A 17,993-nucleotide genomic window follows, 5' to 3' on the forward strand; every position below is an offset into this window, starting at 1 on the left:
AGAGTGCCCGGAATTTCATTGCAACAGATGTGGAGTGCAGGGCCATTATGCAAGGGAATGCAAGCAGGGGAGGAAGAAATGTGATCTGTGCCAGAACCTTATGAGTGAATGCAGATGCAATAAGAGTGAGGCAGAAGATGACACAAGTGAGAATGGAGAAGAAAGTGAGAGCGGAGGCAGTGAGGAGGGGGAGGCAGAGGATATGGAAAGTGTGGAGGAGGGAGTCGGAAAAGAAACTGAGGAGACTGAGAAGGAGGATGCAAGCAGGCAGGAAGGAGAGAGGCCGGAGGAGGAGACGGAAGGCGGAAAGAAAGCTGGAACGGACCGGAACGCGCGAACGAGAGGAAACGACAAGGAGGAGGGTGCGGGCAGGAGGAGAGGAGTGCTGGCACGTGAGGTGAGGACGGAGGCGACGGCAGAAAGGAGGAGAGACGGGGCGGAGAAGAAACCGCCAAATACGAAGGAGACGAGAGGGCCAGAGAAGGGGGCGATGGTCGAAAGAAAAGACGGAGAGGAGGAAGTAGGCCCGGGGAGAAGGAGAAGAGAGGACGACACAGGAGGGAAGGAGAAGGCAGCAGGTGGAGCGAAGCCCACTGAAACTGCAGAGGAGACCACCACGCCACAGACGGTAGGAGCTGAAACAGACATGGAGATAGAGGAGCAAATAAAACAACTGAGGAAAAGACAAACTAATCAGAAGCATATGAGGAATAATAAGAAAAGTAGAACCAATGAAAAGATAAAATGAAAATAGCAATACTAATAATGTTAACAATAATATCAATAAATGCAAGGGGGCTAAAAAATAAAATCAAAAGACATCAGATCTATGGAGAGAGTAACTATGATATAATATGCATACAGGAAACACACTGGGATGAGAGATGTATGAAAGAGGTGGAGGATGAATGGAGAGGAGATGTGTATGCAAATAATGGGGAAGGGAATGCAAGGGGTGTAGCAATATTAACAAAAAAAGGAGTGATAGGGAATGTGAGAAGGTGTGAAGATGAGGGAGAGGGGAGGGCTATAGGGATCAAATTAGAATAGGCTAAATTGAGTGATGAGGATAGAGAAATGTGAGGGAGAGATCAGTAAAGGTGAGATAGAGATAGCAATAAATGGGTTAGGGAGAAATAAAAGTCCAGGGATAGATGGGATAATAGGGGAATGTTATATAGAATTCAGAGTAGAACTAGCGCCAGTGTTAGAGAAGCTATTCAGGGATATAGAGGGGAAGGGAGAGATGCCGCACAGTATGACAACAGGATTAGTTAGCATAATTTACAAAAAAGGGAACAGGGATAAACTGGAAAACTACAGACCACTCACGGTGTTAAATGGAGATTACAAAATACTAGCAAAGGTGTTAGCAAATAGGATGAAGGAAGTGATAGGGACGGTGGTGGGAAGAACACAAGCATATAGTATACCAGGGAGAGACATAGCGGACACAGTAAGTAGTATTAGGGACACAATAACATACATGAGGGAGAACAGTGAAGGGATAGTAGTTAGTTTAGATCTGAACAAAGCATTTGATAGGGTAGATCACGGGTATTTATACAAAGTATTAGAGAAGGTGGGATTTGGGGATAGGATGATAGGATGGGTTGGGAGATTATACGAGGGAGCAGCCAGTAGGATACAAGTTAATGGGACAATAACAAATGAAATCAGATTAGAAAGATCAGTGAGACAGGGATGTCCGCTATCAGCGTTGCTATATGCACTATCGGCAGAGCCGTTGGCGGCACTCATGCAAAACAAGAAGATTAGGGGGTTACCAGGGGGACAGGAGAGCACACTATACCAGTACGCAGACGACAACGGTGACAGTAAGAGATAGGGAAAGCGTAGAAGAGGTACTACAAAGCGTAGAGCAGTATGGCAGGGCATCAGGAGCACGAGTAAACAGAGAAAAATCAGAAATAATGCATTTTGGAGAAAGAGGAGAAGGGACAGGAGAGACAGGATTGAGGGAAAACAAAGACAATTTCAAGGTGTTAGGAGTGAATTTAGGAATTAAAGGAAAGGAAGGGAGGGATAGGCAATACGAAGGGATAGTGAACAGTATCCGGAAGACATTAGGATTCTGGAAAAAAAGAAGATTAAAACTAAAAGGGAAGGTGATAGTGGTGAATTCACTCATAATGAGTAGGCTGGTATATGTGATGAATGTGATGGATGTGCCAGAGAAAGTGATGAAAGAAGTGGAAGGGATGGTAAACAATTTTTTGTGGCAAGGGAAGGGAGTTAGAATAGCAAGGGAAGTGCTAGAAAATGAGTATGAGGACGGGGGACTAAAACTAGTGAATTTAGAAGGGAAAAAGAAAGCACTCAGGGTAAAAATGATGGTAAGATACTTAAAAGATAACAGGGATCAAGTGTGGAAGGTGTTTTTGAGTGATGCAATAAATAAATGTGGTGGATGTGGAGAGAGTGGAGTGTACATGGTACTAAAAAAAGGAATGATGGATGGGGCGACTGAAATATACAAAGAGATGCTTGGAGTGTGGGGAGAGTTTGTGAGAGGAGTGAAGTATGAATGCAAGAATGTGAGGCAGGTATGGGAGCAACCAGTGTTTTTAAACCCAAAAATTCTGGCAGAGGGAGAAACTATTTTCAACAGGGTGATATGGAGGGCAGGGATAAGAAAGGTAAGGGATATGGTGTATGAGTATATACCAGGCTTCATGGGAGCACAGGTGATTGTGGATGAAGTAAGAGGGAATGGGGATGAAATATGGTTGGGGACAGCAAAAGGAGTAATGGAGAAAATAAAGAAAGCAATGCCTAAAGAATGGATGGAAATGATTGAGAGAGAGAATGAGGAGAGGGGGGAAGATAAAATAGAGATGTATGTGGGAGAAGGAGAATGCAAGGTGAGACTGGCTAATGTGAAAACCAGAGTGTTTTATAAATGTATGAGAGGGAAAGAGATAAGGAGACTGGCTGCAGAGAAAGTGTGGAGCAGAGTTATGAAAGGAATGGATGAGGAGAGCATATGGGAGAATCTGAGAGTGAAAAGGAATAGCATTGAATGCGAGCATTTTGATTCCATGCTAAGGCACAACAGGATTTTTAATAATCTAATAATAAGTAAGTTTGACTGCAATGTGGGAAAGTGCGATGTATATGGTGAGGAAGTGGAAACATGTATGCATGAGTTTGTTGAATGTAAAGAACTGAGGGGATATTTTGAAAAAATAAAGATGTTAATAAATAAATGTTGTGAAGGGAAATGGGCAGAAAGAATGGAATGGAAGAAGCTGTGGCTGTTGGGTGTGAATGAAAGTCAGAATGGATGCAATGTGAACCTAATGAACTATGTGCTGAGCCATGCGAGGTATGCAGTGAAAATAAGAAGGAACACAGCTCACTATGAGAAAAGAAAATGTGATGTGTGGTCTGTGTTTAAAAACTTAACAGAAAGAGACGTGAGACAGAGATGGGGCTATATTGAAGAAAATGAGTTCAGAAAAGGTTTTGTGGATGGAAGTACTTTTATTGAAATAGTAAAAGGAGATGTGATGGAGGTAAGAATGAATTTTGGTTGAAAGGGATGAATCTTTTTTTAGGATTTGATTTTGATTTTAATAATTTATTGATTTGTGTGTTTTCTGTGGAAAATAATGTGCATAATGTACAAGACGGGGAAGGGGATGACATATCACAAAATGTGTTAAAATGTAATGTACATGAATATGCATAAAATGTAATGCAAAATATTTTTGATAAAAAAAAAAAAAAAAAAAAAATACGCCCGATCTCGTCTGATCTCGGAAGCTAAGCAGGGTCGGGCGTGGTTAGTACTTGGATGGGAGACTGCCTGGGAATACCAGGTGCTGTAAGCTTTTTTCCACTTTTACCTGACGTTTTTACATGTATAAATAAGGTTCAGAGGGTGGACTCATTCGCTTACGGCCACACCAGCCTGAACGCCCTGAACACCCTGAACGCATCATCGAGTGACGTCATCATCAAGCAACACGGAAGCAAGCCACCACGGGTGACTGCTACGGACTTTTTTCTTTTTCTTTTTTTCTTCTTCCCAGCTTTTTTCTTGGACTATTTCTATTTACACCTATTCTTTTTCTTCTTATGTGTTAATCCAACCGGACGTTAAGTGAGATTGTCTTGTCTAGTGTGCGTGTGTCCCCCCGCGGCAGTGTCGCACCGTGCAGGGGTGAGCCTGTGTGGATGTTTGCCCGTGACAATGGCGGAGACAAACACGGAGCGGGATAGCAGAGACGCTGTCACCAACGGAGGTGACAGTGGGAGAGGAGAAGACATGGCGCAGAGCAAGAGTGGCACACGCACTGAGAGGAATGAGAGGGAGTTAACTGTGTTGGTGGAAACGGAGGGAGAGGGCGAGACGGCGGCTATGGAGTTGAGCGGAGGGCTGCTGGCGTGCAGACATTTAAGTGAAAATAAATATGAAATAACGATGAGCCCCCCCAAGGGGAAAGACAGGCTAATGGACGGGTTCAAGATGGGAGACACGAGGGTATACACGTCAGAGAATTGATAAACGATGAGCTGGTCGTTTCATTTATGAACCTGCCGTTCTATATTAAAGACAGAGATATTATAGCGAAGCTACAGCTCTGGGGTGTCTCGGCAGCATCCCCAATCAAAAGAAGGATGTGGCCGGGCACAAATGTGGCTGACGGAACAAGGTTCCTAAAAGTAAAATTTAACAGCCACATACAGTCACTGCCGTATTCAACTAAATTTGACACAGCTCTGGGGGCTGAGTACTTCCGGGTTGTACATGATAAACAGGTCAAGGTATGTAGGATGTGTATTAAACCAGGCCACATCACGAGAGAGTGCCCTGAATTCCACTGCAACAGATGTGGAGTTCAGGGCCATTTTGCAAGAGAATGCAGCCAGGGGAGGAAAAGGTGTGAGCTGTGTAAAAACTTGATGAGTGAGTGCAGATGCAACAAAAGCGAGGCAGAGGAGGTCACGAGTGAGAGTGAACCAGAATGTGAGAGCGGAACCAGTGAGGAGGGAGAGACAGAGGACATGGATAGTGTTGAGGATGGGGTCGAGAAAGGAGTGGAGGAGACTGTAAAGGGGGATGAAGAAGGAGAGCGGGCGAAGGAGGAGACGAAAGGCAGAAAGACCGAGGGAGTGGACCGGAAGACAAGGGAGGAGAGGACGAGAGGAAACAACGCGGAGGTGGAAGCAGGACGGAGGAGAGGAGAGCTGGAGCCAGAGGAAACGATGGAAAGGAAAGGGTCGACAGAAGGAAGGAGGAGAGATGGAACGAAGAAGACAGGTCTGGAGAAAAGAAGGCCTGAGATGACGACAGAAGCAAGGAGAAGCGGGGCGGAGGAGAAGGGTCTGGAGGCAACTGGAGAAGGAGCGGTGAAGGCAGGCCTGGAGGAGAAGGAGATGGCAGAAGTGAGGGAAGTCGGAGCGGAGGATGCAGGCCTGGACGCTAAAGAGGGGAGAAGGCGCAGAGAAGACTAGCAGGGAGAGATGAAGGAAGTGCTGAGTTGAGCAATGCACACAACGAGCGGGGAGGAGACCACCACATCACAGAAGGTAGGATCAGAAACAGACATGGACTTAACGGAAATAACAAAACTAAGGAAAAGACAGAATACCCAGCGGCACGAGGATTAATAAAAAAAGTAATAAGGAAAAACCAAAATGAAAATTACAATATTAATAATGTTAATAAATGCTAGGGGGCTAAAGAACAAAAACAAAAGACATCAGATATATGGAAAGAATAATTATGACATATGTTTACAGGAAACACACTGGGATGAGAGATGTTTAAAAGGGGTGGAGTATGAATGGAGGGGAGATGTGTATGCAATAATGGAGATGGGAATGCAAGGGGAGTAGCAATTTTAACAGAGGGGAGTGATAGAAAATGTGAGAAGGTGTGATGAGTGAGATCGGGATCAAATTTTAATATATGAATGAGGAAATGAAGCTGGTAAATGTGTATGCTCCGAATGGGGAGAAAGAAAGAAAGGTGATGTTTGAAAGATGGGATCAATATGTGATGACAACTGTATGATCGTGGGGGACTTCAATGTGTGGTGTGGGAAACTGGATGTGTCAAAGGACATGCGTTTAAAAATGACACAACAAGAGAGGTATTAGAAAAACTAAAACGTATGAAAGGACTGAGTGATGTATGAAGAGAAAGAAATCCAGAGGGGAGAGAGTTCTCAAGAGTACACCTGGTAAAAGGGGAATTAAATCACAGCAAACAATTACGCTGCACTGAACTGTAAGTGTAAATGTAAAGTGAAAATAACAAAACCAGTCAGTATGACTTGCGATCGAATATCATTCACGTCTTTCTAAAACAGCGGTCACGCAAAAGGGAATGAGGTAACTGTTTACTCTACTAAACCAATGCAGGTCACGTGAAAAAGGATCCAAGACTCGTACAAAGCCCCAGTCGGGAGATGAACGACTCATTTCTGTTTCCTCTCACTAACAGTAGTGAGCCCATGCAGTTCACGTGAAAAGGGATCCAAAGACTTGACTGAGCCTATGAATCAGTACCGATGCGTGGCCACGAGAAAATGACACATCACGAATGGGGTGACTAAAATCTACAAAGAGATCCTTGGAGCGTGGGGAGAAATTGTGAGAGGCGTGAAGTATGAATGCAATAATGTGTGGTCGGAAGACAAGGGAGGAGAGAAATTTAAGAAACGATGCAGAGGTTGATGCAGGAAGGAGGAGAGGAGTGCTGACGCGAGAGGCGACAACGGAAGGAAAAGAGAAGACAGAAGGAAGGTGTGCCACATCCCAGCTGATCACCAGGGTCTGACTCCGCCTACAGGAGCCTGAAACACAACACAAGCACCGCAGACAACTCCAGGGATGTCACATTCCCCCCCATACGAACAGGATCCTTATAGGTGAGGAGAGGCGGTGGTCTAGTGGCGGAAACTTGAACTATGGGCAAAGAAGGTCTCTGGTTCGACTTCACGGAGAGACAATAAAAGAGGAACCTGGATTGATCTGTCCAAAAATCCAAGAGTCTCCCTACCCTGTCTAGTGCCCCTGAGCAAGGCACCTTACTTCTATCTGCTGACAGGTGGCCATTTAAGGACTCAAGTTTGCTGACAGTCTCTGAATTTTTCCAACGGACTTGTCATTCGGCTGGTGACATCAATTTTATCAGCTTTCTCATGCCCCTAGATTGGGGAAAAGTCTACGACTTCAAAAGGAACTGCCACCGCCACCAGTTTCACCACTGCTCCCGTGGAAGTGCAAGAAAAAATAAGGTTTCAAAAGTTTAATATGGCAAAGCTGGGTGGACCTTTTCCTATGTGGGGTGGAGATGACATAATTCTGGTCTGACACTTGCCGCACAACTTTGGCCTGAAAAGAAGAGGTAACCACAGGCAACAGAGCTAGTACCTGATCACCTGGACTTAAGATACGAGTCTCTGTTCGCCTACGACACAAACTGACTCAACGCCTTCCCCACAGTTTTGCTGTAATGTTTTGCCAAGGATAGGCAGCAGGGTATCGAGTGGATTGACACATCACCGTCAGCAGGTACAAACTCCCATTCTAAGATTTTGAAAAAAGGGCCAACACAGTCTATCAGCAAGCGCTCAAATGGGGAGGACACTGCAGGAATAGGTGACAGCGGAGCAAGCTTGCTAGTTTGGTTTACCTGTTAACTGGCAAGTGTGACACATTTAATGTACACTGAAATATCCCTTTTTAACTGAGGCCAATCAAAATACCAAAACACTTGTACGTCTTACCTCATTTGAAGTTAGCAACACACCTGCTCTTATAGGGCTAGGTAGTACAATTTGTAATATTTCCTTACCAGAAACCCCTTCACCTTGAAACACCCATTTTCTTACCATCTTGCAGGAAATACCCGTAGGCTGAATAGGCAGCCACACAACATCGTCAGATATAACTTCAATTTGTTTTCTCTTTACCAGTCTGTGCTCGGGTTACTGCACATGCTGGAAATACCTCTGGGTCAACAGGTCCCCTCACCCCTGGGGTAGAACAACCTACCAGTGAAGGCAGTAGATCAGGCCGTACTTTGTTTCCAGCCAGATCATTCCCTAGGATGATCCGCACTCCTGGAACCGGGAATGATGGCCAGACTCCCATGGACACCTGGGCCTTAACTAAAGAACAAGACAACAAAAACAATGCAAAGGAGCTGAAAAACGTTGCATACCCTTCTTCCAGTGTCCCTCCACTGGACAATAGTTACAGGTTCTGCTTTGATCCCCTTTATCCCTCCAGCAATACAAGGAATTTAACTCTGGACTCAAAACCTCACCACTCAGTTTAACCTGACGACCACTAGATAGATCTTCCCTGTGCCCCCAGTCATACATCTTCTGGGTTAAGGAGTATTCATCAGCCAACACAGCAGCCTCTTATCTTTCTAACTTGATGCTAATTTAGGTAAGTAGTAACTCGGTCAGGAAGAATATATTTAAACTGCTCTAACAGAACCAATTCCTTAAGATCTTCCATTTCATTTATCTCATAAGCTAAAAGCCAGCGATTAAATGGGTGGTCAGTGCTCGCACCAGCTCTACATACGTTTGCCCTTCTGATCTTTTCAGTTTCCTGAACTGCTGGCGATACGCCCCGGCACAAGTTCATAGGCCCTAAGCCTCTGTGAGCCCACATTGTAAGAACAACGTCTTCTCTACATCAGTCCACTGGCATGCTTGACTTAACCGCTCAAAAAGACCAAAGAAATTACCCACATCCTTCTCACAAAATGTTGGTAGTAACCTTAAAATATAAACTACATCAAAAGTATCTGTGGACACTGCTGGCGAAACTGGATACAACTCACGCTTTTTAATCAGCTCCAGTTCAACCTCACGCAGCCTAGTAGTTAAATTTAATCGTTCAAACTCCCATTCTTGCTCCCTGGCATGAACTCCCTCTTCATGGGCACGTGCTTCACTTTCCTGTAGGTGATGTAGCAACATCATTTCTGTCTGTTATTTCAAATGTTAGGTCATCAAAGTCAGAAAGGAAAAAACTTGTACTGCCCTTTAACCTTGATCTAGCAGCTACTTCCTCTTCAGGAAGTAGCTGCTAGACCTCATCTCTGGAACAAACAAAAGGGGGAAACACTGGGAAAACACCAACCTGTACTAACTGGGCCTTTAAATTGGAGTACATTGCTCCACTTTAAAGGCCTAAGTTTAAAGTGGAGTAATGTAAACTCCACTTTTTTTTTACATTAAAAAAAGTGGAGTTTACCCTTACACTTTTTAGCAACTGCTCCCTGGTACATTTTCCTAGCACCTCCACATTTGGAAACTGCACAAAATCCTCCATGGTAGCCATCTTTTCAAAAGAACCAACCCAGATAACCTTTTTTTTAAATTATTTATATATATATATTTCATCACCTTTGGAATACTTCTCCCCTGACTATCTGCCTAACCAATGCTAACTACCTTCTCTAGACCCTAGTCTTCATGCATTTCATGACAGGCGTTTTAAACACAAAACCAATGACCAGCTAAAGCCCCAGCTATGCTGTTACTCACCAGACGGACATGGACGTGTACCCAAGACACAAAGTCAAATCATGTTTATGCACAAAAACAACAAACAAACAGACCCCCGAAAGAGATACTGTTGCTTATTCCGACCAGAAAAGGTAGCTCCAAAGGTAAATCCCTCTAATTATTTCCTGATAATGTTATCACACACCCAGGCAACCAGTACACTATTCCAGGGGAAACTTAACCTACTAGAGGCCTATTACTTTCTCATTACAGAAAGGAGTGAGAAACAAACCTGGACCTGGATTTCAGACGAGCCCCCACTTGTTACACCTTGGCTCATGTGCGCAACAAGAAAAACTGAATGGCATAAAGCTCTGCAGTTACAGTATTTATTCTACAGGAATAATACTACAAAGAACAAAATACAAAGATAACCTCCACATGTCCATGTGATGGTAGACCCGGTGAATGAGAGACCAGAGCCCAGTCTGCAGGCCTCTTAAGTAGTGGCCCAGGTGTGCCACATCCCTGCTGATCACCAGGGTCCAACTCCGCCTACAGGAGCTTGAAACACAACACAAGCAGAGCAGGCAACTCCAGGGTTGTCACAAGATGAATGACAGAATGTATGAGGAAGATATAGGGCGGTGGTGGGAAAGGTTGATAGAGGGGATAAGGGGCATGAGCAAAAACACTATAAGAACAGGGGAAAGAAAGAGAGAGACAGAGAAAAAGGGTTAAAAAAGGAGTTAGAGGAAGAGGAGAAGAAAGCTGGGGAAGGGGGTAATTATGACAGAGGGATACATAAGGAAGAAAGATGAACTAAAGGAGATAGAACAGGGAAAGTGTTAAGGTGCAATAATTAGAAGTAAGGCGAGGTATGCAATAGAGCAGGAGTGTCAAACATACGGCCTGTCAGGTGGTCCAGTTCGGCCTGCCGGATGCAAGGCATGCTCTAAATAAAAAACAATTATTTAAAAAAAAATTGAAATAAAAATAGAAAAAAGTCAAACCGCGATCTCACTCTATGCCAGTGATTCTCAAACTGGTGGGGTTCAGAGGCATAACAGCTGGGGCGCGATCGGGAGGGGGAAATGTGAGGTGGAAATAATGTTTTGACGTCCGCATCTCTTTAACGATGGAACAGTAATCAAATCGTTCTTTCGCCGTAGCCAGAGGTCGGCCATCCGCGGCTCTGCAGCGGCTCCCTGTACAGTGTTGTGCATGTCGCACAGCAACCCAGTCTCATCAGAAAACGTTCAGTGTCAACGTTGGTCCACTTGGAACAACGTTACCATCTCACATTCTGGCCTCTCAGAGTGTGAGATGGTAACATTTTGTCAGCCCATTGTTTTGCATTGGCGTGTTCTCACGTCACGTGACTCACAAGCTCCCGTCTGCGGAGAGGAAAACATAGAGGATATTCCTTGTTTTCTCAGATAAAAATATAGTTTTGTAACTTAGTTTGGGCATAAAAATACATTGACACCATTTCTAGCGAGAAATGTGCTCTTTGCTTCCACAGTCTTCAGCCAGTTCGTGCTTATGATAAATATTTTAATAGTTATCGCGAATGTTTTTATCGTTGCTATGAGGGTTGCTATGACACTGCCATGCCAGCACGGCGCAGCGTGCTGTTAAAATCACCGTCCCTGCATGGTGTCCTTCAGTGATCGTGAATGTTATTCACGTTATATAATATTAATATTTGAGGCTAGATTACACCTCTAATGCGAAGGATCCTGCGAGACCGTTCATCCCGAAGGGGGACCGACTGCGCCACGGACGGACGGGCGAGCGGAACTGACGTGTGGCTTTTAGTAAACATCCGGACCTTTAACTCTGGGCTGCGTAATAACCACCGAGCTCTTGGAAGACAAACGATGTCATCCTTCTTCTGTCAGGTGAGTAGTTTATTGTTTTTAAAGATCGTTACGATCTAGGTTTACAGTCCGAGTGCTGAGACAGCAGATGCTAATCTTCAGCTAATACGCCATTGTTAGCCACATGCTGCAGCCCACCGTAGCCTGTGCTACCTGGGAGGTGAATACATGGTTGTTGAAACCAGTTCAAGACGCTTAGCTCATCATTGAGGGACGCTACAATATATATATAAACATGAATTTGATTTATGAATGCTTTAGATTAATAAGGAGTGTATTTCTCTACCATTACTCCAAAATATCAGATCAATTTGGTTTAATGTATAGTATGCAATATGACTGTTTCCATGTTATGGAGTTGCAATTCATTTTATAAAACAATTCCTATGTTCTGTTTTTTAATCAAGGAGGATCCAAGTGAAGCTACAGGAGTTTCATTAACGTCAATAACTTGGACCGAACACTTTGTTTTGCTTGATGAAGAGCAGGAAGGGCAGCCTGGAGAGAAAGAGAAGCCGGGTTGAGCCCACTACCATCATCCACGTACCACGAGGAAGATGAGGGAGAGAAATGATCCTACCATTAAAGAGGTACTTTTAAGTTACATACCAGAAACACCATTTTATATAATATGCCAAATATACATTTTTATAAAATCCCCAAAGTACGCTTGCTGACATACAAGTTAATATCACACTGAAAGAATTTTGATCAATCAAAGTTGGCATCTTGAGACAGCAAGACTGCCAACTTTAATGGCAATTTATTTGTGTAACATTCTGTGACCAAATGTATAGATAACTTTTTGTAGATTGTAAAAAAAGATAACCCATTTATTAAAAAAAAAACTACACTAGAATTACCGCACTGCGTTGTATGACTCCGCTAACCAGCGCAGTGTCCGTCTACATATTTCTACATATTTTCTCTCGTATAAATGACACTGTCTCTTGACAACTGAAACCATAAGATGAGGTCAGTGTGGCCTGGACCTTTTGACTTTAACACAAATACACAGTTAGACAATCCGAAAACATACAGTTATGCCAAAATATCTTTGGTTTCACATACTAGATGGCATAAGCAGAGACATCAACTCAGGAAAAATATTTCTGTAGAAAAGAAAGCCCTGTACGTGTGTATATATACATACACACGTACAAACGCACTATTGAGACGTTTTGTTTTTTAATCATATTCTCAGGAAGGACTGATGCATGTACTGAGACGGGACGTGAGGGCCTACTCTGCGTGCTCAGAGTTCAAGCCCAGCAGGCTGCAGCGGGCCTATGGAAGTAAATCTGTGTCATCGGGATTTTAAACAGAAAAGACATTGAATTTCTAGCACTGAATATTTATGCATGGAAATTATGTATTTGAATGTTTTTCAACGTTTAAAATTCAACCGCAAAAAATTCAACCTCAAAAAATTCAACCGTAAAAAATTCAACTGCAACATCCGGGGATCCAAGGAGGAGCAATCGATTCCAGATTCAAGATCGGGAGCGTGCGTGAGGTGCTTCGGCGAGTGTTTAAACTCTTCTATATGCCATCGGTGTAGTTTGTTTCTGTAAGATGTAGTAATAGACAGGTGACATGTGTACATTCACGGACTTTATTGGACATAAACTAAGTGGAACTTAAACGAGATGATGTCCGGATTTTTTTTTTCCGAACGGGCCAGTGACTGGCATGGGTAACGCCAGGATTTCAATTTTGGATGGGCCAAACACTCACCGGAGCACCTCACACACGCTCCCGATCTTGAATCGATTGCTCCTCCTTGGATCCCCGGATGTTGCAGTTGCATTTTTTTGAGGTTGAATTTTTTGGAGGTTGAATTTTTGAGGTTGAATTTTTTGCGGTTGAATTTTTTGAGGTTGAATTTTTTGAGCTTGAATTTTAAACGTTGAAAAACATTCAAATACATAATTTCCATGCATAAATATTCAGTGCTAGAAATTAAATGTCTTTTTTGTTTCAAATCCCGATGACACAGATTTACTTCCATACGGGCCTGACATATTCCGGAACAGCAGCACATTCTTTGGATGACTCCTCTGAAGATGAAAAGATGGCGAGGTACTTCTCCACTGATGAAGAACAGTGAGGGCTGTGATTAGCTACACTCTCTTGCTACAAGGCTACTCTTGCTATTCCCTGGCAGCCTTAAGAAGGCATTAGCTAGCTGTTGGGTAGCTGTTAGCTTCAGCATTTTTAGTTTTTAGCAGCCTGTCTGACGTTTATGTTTAAAAAAAAAAATCTGGGGGAACCATCTTCATAATTTAACACTATGGTTTGTTTGTGTGTCCTTCAGTTCTTCTCAAGAGAAGCAGTACAGGTGCGCCTCAGCTCCATTGTCCCTCCTGCAGCCTCCGCTCCTTATGCTAACCTCATGTCTCCATCACAACAAGCAGCAGACCTGGAGGGACAGACCTTTCTCCAGAGCTGCCCCCTCCCTCTGAAACCCTCCTCTCCAAAACACTATTTGTGGCGTTTTTAAAGTCTTATTTGCATGAGAATTGTTGATCATAACATTTCCAGCAGATGCCTTAATGTAATGTTTGTGAACAATAAATGACATTGATCATAACATATTGGTATTTCCTTGCACTTCTACACCATGATATTGTCAGATAAGATGCTGATTACATTAAAGCAGTGAATGCTCTGCTTTAAGCAACATAAACACACAATGATTCAATGGATCTGAAGTAGAATGGGCACATTACATTCTGTAGAGAATGCCTCAGTAATTGAAGTCAGAAAATAAATTTCTTTATCTGAGGTTCCAGTCACTTATAGTCACAGGAAAGCACACAGGTCTGGTTGTCTAGGGACACCCATATCATATTGTTTAAGATGTGTAACATCAAGTTTGTGTACAGACTAGTTTGCGGAGTCTCGTGCTGCCGCCCCGTGACCGATACATCATCGCTCTTTTCTGACACTAATGAAGGCAAATTCACACATGTACTCAGAAATAATCAGAATAAATTAAAAGGTGTAAATATTGCTAACATTATGTTTGATGGGGGTCATCATTATACATAACAGAGGAAAACTTTGAACATGTATTCCTTAAATAGACTTGCCTTCCTGTGGAAAAAGTTGTTTTCCCAGTTAAACAATCACAGCAAGGAAGCATGATCGATCAAAATTCTTTCAGTGTGATATTAACTTGTATGTCAGCAAGCGTACTTTGGGGATTTTATAAAAATGTATATTTGGCATATTATATAAAATGGTGTTTCTGGTATGTAACTTAAAAGTACCTCTTTAATGGTAGGATCATTTCTCTCCCTCATCTTCCTCGTGGTACGTGGATGATGGTAGTGGGTTCAACCCGGCTTCTCTTTCTCTCCAGGCTGCCCTTCCTGCTCTTCATCAAGCAAAACAAAGTGTTCGGTCCAAGTTATTGACGTTAATGAAACTCCTGTAGCTTCACTTGGATCCTCCTTGATTAAAAAACAGAACATAGCAATTGTTTTATAAAATGAATTGCAACTCCATAACATGGAAACTGTCATATTGCATACTATACATTAAACCAAATTGATCTGATATTGTGGAGTAATGGTAGAGAAATACACTCCTTATTAATCTAAAGCATTCATAAATCAAAAAAAAAAACACGGGGTATGAAGCCGTTATGCTATGATTTTACTGGTCAGGGCCCACTTGAGATCAAAGTGGGCAGTATCTGGTCCCATAACTAAAATAAGTTTGACACCCCAGCAATAGAGGGTGAAAATGTACAGGGTATTTCTTAGAATGGAGAGATAGAGAAAGCAATGAATGGGTTAGGCTAAAATTAAAGTCCAGGGATAGATGAAATAATGGAAGAATTTCATATAGAGTTTAGAGAAGAACTAGTACCAGAGTTGGATAGATTATATGGATAGAAGATAAGGGAGAAATGCCGCACAGTATGACAACAGGGCTAGTTAGCATAATTTATAAAAATTGGAATTGGATTCTCGACTTCCTCAGTGAGAGGCCACAAGCAGTACGGGTAGGCAAAAACACCTCGAGCAGCATCACACTCAGCACAGGGGCCCCACAAGGCTGTGTGCTCAGTCCCCTGCTCTTCACCCTGCTGACTCACGACTGCACATCAACCTACAGCACCAATCACATGGTGAAGTTTGCCGACGACATAACTCTGGTGGGTCTCATCACCAAGAACGATGAGACCCACTACAGGAAGGAGGTCAACCTTCTGACCACCTGCTGCAGAAACAACAACCTCCTGCTGAATGTCAGCAAGACAAAGGAGATTGTGGTTGACTTCAGGAAAAACCACACTGAGCACCCACCACTGACCATCGATGGTGCTGCTGTGGAGCGAGTGAGCAGCACCAAATTTCTGGGGGTCCTCTCCTGGGCCACCAACCCTGCATCACTGGTGAAGAAGCCCAGCGGCGCCTCTACTTCCTCCGCGAACTCAAGAGAACGAGAGCTCCCACACTCATCCTGAACACTTTCTACTGGGGCACCATTGAAAGCATCCTGTCCAGCTGCATCACTGTATGGGGCAGTAGCTGCACTGACCACAGCAGGAAAAATTGTGAGTGACACCAGCCACCCCGCACACAGTCTGTTCAGCCTCCTACCCTCCACAAGAAGGTATAGGAGCCTCCGTTGCCACACCACCAGACTCAGAAATAGTGCCATAGACCAAGCTGTCAGGAAGTTAAATTCTCTCCCCACACTCCCCCCAGCCTATATCCTCCAGTCTGACAGGAAGCTGAAGGGTACATGAAGGTGCTAGGAGTAAATTTAGGCATTGACGGAGTGATAGGAAGTATGAAGTACTAATAAATAGCATAAAAAAAACTTTAGGGTTTTGGAAGCAGAGAAAGTTGAAACTAATAGGGAAGGTAATTTTGGTTAATGCACTTATAATGAGCAAGATGGTATATGTGATGTACATGTGATGTGAATGTGCCTTTGAAAGTGATGCAAGAAGTAGAAGGAATCGTAAGCACTTCGTTGTGGGATGGGAAGGGAGTTAGAATAGCAAGGGAAGTTTTAGAAATTTAGTGTGAGGACAGGGGACTGAAACTAGTTAATTTAGAGGGACAAAGTAAGCACTAAGGGTGAAAATGATGGTGAGATATTTAAAGGAAAACAGATCATGTGTGGAAGGTATTTTTGAGGGATGCAATGCATGGTGGTGGGAGAAGCGGTGGACAAGTGGCAGAAACTTGGACTATGGGCAGAAAAGGTATCTCGTTTGTCTCTGGTTCGACTCCACGGAGAAAAATCAAAAAGACGAACCTGGATTGATCTGTCCAAAAATCCAAGACAATTCTCCCTACGCTGTCTAGTGCCCATGAGCAAGGCACCTTACTCCCCCCAACATCTGCTCCCCGGGCGCTGTACATGGTTGCTCACTGCTCTGTGTGTCCTGCACCAGATGGGTTAAAAGAGGAGGTTAAATTTCCCTACAATTGCATGAGTGTGTCTGTGCATATGTTTGGGATAAATGACTCTTAATCTTAAGTAAATGTGGAGGCTGTGGAGAGAGCGGACTGTTCACGGAACTTAAAAAAAGGCATGATGAATGGGTCGACTGAAATCTACAAAGACATGCTTGGAGTGTGGGGAGAGTTTGTGAGAGGCCTGAAGTATGAATGCAAGAATATGAGGCAGGTATGGGAACAACCAGTGTTTTAAAATCAAAAAGTAAAATCACAGTAAAGGGAGAAATCATTTAATAAAGGATAACATGGAGAGCAGGGATAAGGAAGGTCAGGGATATGGTGTATGAATACATACCAGGCTTCATGAGAGCGAAGGTTATTGTAGATGAAGTAAGAGGGAGGGTGATGAAATATGGCTGGGCACAGCAGAAGGAGTAATAGACTCTAGAACAGCCTCTTCCCTCAGGCAGTAAGGCTTCTGAACAATCAAGACTTACCCTCTGAACAAACACCAAGTACATTCTGCTCCCCCACTCATACAAATGCACTTCACATATATTTATTATATTAAATGTAATATTCCCCACTTCTTCAACCTGTAAACTGCTGCTTCATTTGACTGTTATGTTACTATGTAATATGTTATTTTTCTATTTTGTAAAGTCGTCTACTGCGTATATGTTGCCTGCCATGTCACAAGAATTGCACCACTCCGATGACACTGTCATTGGTGCATTTGAAAATAAACTTTGATTTGATATTTGATTTGATGAGGGAGGAAGATAAAACAGAGATGTATGTTGGAGAAGGAGAGTTCAAGGTGAGCCTGGCATATTTTTTAGCAACAGCTCCCTGGTACATTTTTCTAGCACCTCCAGATTGGACACTGCACAAAATCCTCCATGGTAGCCATCGTTTCAAATGAACAAACACAGATAACCCTTTTTTTATTTTTAAATATATATTTCATTACCTTTGGAATACCTCTCCCCTGACTATCTGCCTAACCAATGCTAACTACCTTCTCTAGACCCTAGTCTTCATGCATTTCATGACAGGTGTTTTAAACACAAAACCAATGACCAGGTAAAGCCCCAGCTATGCTGTTACTCACCAGACGGACATGGACGTGTACCCAAGACACAAAGTCAAATCATGTTTATGCACAAAAA

At 43.2% G+C, this 17,993-nt stretch overlaps 1 long non-coding RNA gene across 3 annotated transcripts; it reads left to right on the forward strand.

Annotated features, from left to right (window-relative positions):
- The first annotated feature begins 9,097 nt into the window (after positions 1-9,097).
- On the forward strand, positions 9,098-14,068 carry LOC133933566 (uncharacterized). 3 transcript variants are annotated; one of them, XR_009912063.1, is made up of 4 exons: positions 9,098-9,673; positions 9,783-11,982; positions 12,597-13,474; positions 13,710-14,068. It is a non-coding gene; the product is annotated as an uncharacterized LOC133933566 (long non-coding RNA). The 3 variants fall into 3 exon arrangements; XR_009912064.1 differs by having other exon boundaries at positions 9,098-11,413; positions 11,881-11,982; positions 13,710-14,052; XR_009912062.1 differs by having other exon boundaries at positions 9,098-11,982; positions 13,710-14,050.
- Positions 14,069-17,993: the final 3,925 nt, after the last annotated feature.

This window comes from Platichthys flesus, chromosome 22 (genome assembly GCF_949316205.1).
Source record: "Platichthys flesus chromosome 22, fPlaFle2.1, whole genome shotgun sequence".
Taxonomy (NCBI): Eukaryota; Metazoa; Chordata; class Actinopteri; order Pleuronectiformes; family Pleuronectidae; genus Platichthys; species Platichthys flesus.